The sequence below is a fragment of the Triticum dicoccoides genome, chromosome 2A (genome assembly GCF_002162155.2).
Source record: "Triticum dicoccoides isolate Atlit2015 ecotype Zavitan chromosome 2A, WEW_v2.0, whole genome shotgun sequence".
Classification (NCBI taxonomy): Eukaryota; Viridiplantae; Streptophyta; class Magnoliopsida; order Poales; family Poaceae; genus Triticum; species Triticum dicoccoides.
Window position 1 is genome coordinate 34,674,937 of NC_041382.1, and position 2,984 is coordinate 34,677,920.

Below are 2,984 nucleotides of genomic sequence, written 5' to 3' on the forward strand. Positions count from 1 at the left end.
ATGCAAAAGCAACGAGTCCTTCCAAGTTTGGAAGTTGTTTCCCGTGAGTGGTTCGATATTCTCGAGACCACGAGGACCGGAAGCTGTCATGATTTCAAAATATCATAAGCAAAGGAAAAGAACATCATAATTGAATTAAATTGCACAAAAATTAACCTACATTGGTTTGATCAATTAACTCCAAATTATATCACCGTTGGGCAGAAAAAAATAAGGAATTAACAAAGTGATTCAAAAAAGTAAAACAACGTTGGTCTGTATTACAAAAATGATCACATTAATCTCATGTGTAATATAAATTTTCCAACATTAATAATTCATCATTCATTGATGTTACCATGAGATGAACATAAATATGCCATAAAATGACACAAACATTAATCCATAAAAGTTTTCTAAATAAAATTTCTCGTTGGTTCCATTTCATTCAGAAAACTAAAACATAATTTTCAGCATCATTTTTTTCTAGCAATATTTTATTTATTTATAACAGTGCAGAACATTTTGAGGAAAATCATAATACATAAAATGCACTGAATAAACAACAACAAAAATGCACAGAAACTTTAATTTTAGCCCAAAACCCATGATAGCTCTTTAAATTCTAGCCCAGCGAACAAAAAAACATAAAAAAAGACTTTTTCTGCGGGCTAAGACAACTTGGGCTGAAGCCCAGCCGCGAAAGCGGGCCTGCCCGGAGCAGCGCATCGGTTTCGTTCGTCGGATCGAGCCGACGGCCCCGATCGCACCGAGCGGGGCAAAACTGGTGCCGGGTCAAACCCTATCCCCATTTCCCCCTGGCTCCTCCCGATCCACTCGCTCACTCCAGAGGAGTGGCGGCCGCGCGGCGGCTCGAAGCTCGCCAGCCCATGGAGGCGCGGTGGCCGCCCTCGCCAGAGCAGCGTGCAATGGACCGAGTCCCGCGCGCTCCTCCGGTGAGCGTGGCTCCGGCGTTGCGCACACGGCGCCTGTGCGGCGGGAGGGTCATTTTGCCGGCTGCTGCCGGCGTAGGCGTTCGACGGCGACGGCGGCGTGCAAGGCGCGGAGGCCAGGCGACGCGCGCGTGCGTGAGCGCAGCAGCGGCGGCTGCTGCTTCATTCCGCGCGCCACCCTGAAGGGCGGCGGCGTGCCGGCCATGGCGTGTGCTTACGGCGGCGGCCGTGCGGACCCCGAAGGCCGGCGTCATCTGGGTGAGCCCGTCACCTTTTCTCTTAATTTCAACATTTTAACTCTGATTTTGGGATTTCGAAATGGGGAAAAAGTTCTAGGGCTAGGGTTTCTCATAATTAGGGGAAAAAACGAGTGTTTCATCTGATTCCCTCCTATATTCTTAACATGAAACAAAACCAGTGCTAATTAACCGAACCTGATGCCGAAGCGTGACACAGGTAAACTGACATAACTTGTTGATAATCATAAATGAACTAGCACTGATCCAGTAGCAGATTAGTCATTTAAACAGAAACCTCTTAACCCTAGGACTTGACTTAACTGAGGGCTAACCTTAATCATGATCTATTATCCTTAACCTTAATCATTAGGTCGTAATCACGATCATATACTTGAACATATCATCTTAGGGATCTAATCTAGGCTTAACCATGCTCAAGATACCATTGTTAGACTTACTCCAGTAGGATAGATTGGATCTTATGCCTAGAATTCAGATCACCTAATTGCATATGAACAGAGAGGGGTTGAGTTCTTACCACCAATGGAAGAAGCCATTGGTGTAGGCGATGCGAAATCCCGTGCCTGCTCGATGCAGGCGTGATGCAGGCTTGGGGTAGACGTTCGCAGCGGGTAGCGGCGTCCCTCCGGGCGCCACCGGCACTGCCCTGGAACAGGGGCAGAGGTAGGAGATGATCTTCCCGTCGTGCAGCGCTCCCCCAGATCGGTTAGGGCCGGTTTAGGGATATGGGGAGCAGGAGTAAACCGTATGAGAACTGGTCTAGCGTAGGTGCCGGCTGCTCCCCCATCTTTTTATGTGCGCTGGCAACAGGGACCAAAACCATAGTTGGTTAGGGTGCCCCCGATCAGGGCGCGTAAGTTGAGATCGAGGGGTACGAACATTAGTTCGTGGCCTCCCTGTTTCTCTCTTTAACGTAACTTTATTTCTGGTCTTTTATTTTCGTTTTGGCCCATTAGGTCTCTAGATCAATACCAACACAAGTATTTCCGAACAGAGGGAGTAGTATAATACTCTTGCCAGTGGCGCGAGCCTAGTTTAATGACCCATAATAATTGAGAAACTAAACACGTGGTATGCTGGGGCGGTGGGTGTAATCCTTATATATAATTAGATGACACCCCACACGTTTCAAGATCTCATGGCAAAATATCAGAACAGAGCTCGTCTGAGAAAAACAATAACATGATCTCTCGGCTTATCGTAACGATTCTACAACACTCCACAAATTTCGGATCAGATCTTGCAGTGACATGGAAGAAAAAGTGAAAAACCAAAATCTCATCTATTTTCTCACCTTTTCTTTACAGTTGGCGCAACTCCTCACCATTGAATCCGACAATGTGTAGGTCGCCGTAGCTCCTCCCCATAAAATCCGGCGGTTGTGGGAGTTAGAGAAGTTAGATGATGGGTCGTTACCAAGGAGCAGCAAAGAGGTGAACATTTGTGTGGAGCTTGGTCGCGGACCATATGAAATGTTGTAGTGGCACATGTCATCACAGCTCCTCGCTGTTGAATCCAGCGCTGGCAGGGCTTGGTGAGGTTGGATCCAGCGTTGCCGCCATGATAGAGGAGAGGTGAAGGTAACTGCACAACAGATATGGCTCAGATATGGCTGGGGAAAGGGACATGTGAGAGAAATAAAAGATGGAGAGAGCAACCGAATCGTCAGAGAAGATTAGACTTGAACCTTGGTGGGCTAGGGATGCCATTGTCCTTCTAACCATCCTACCACATGTTGGTTCGCTCCCGTCTTCCCTTTTCTACGGACAAACAAAACCTGAAAAAGCAGGTG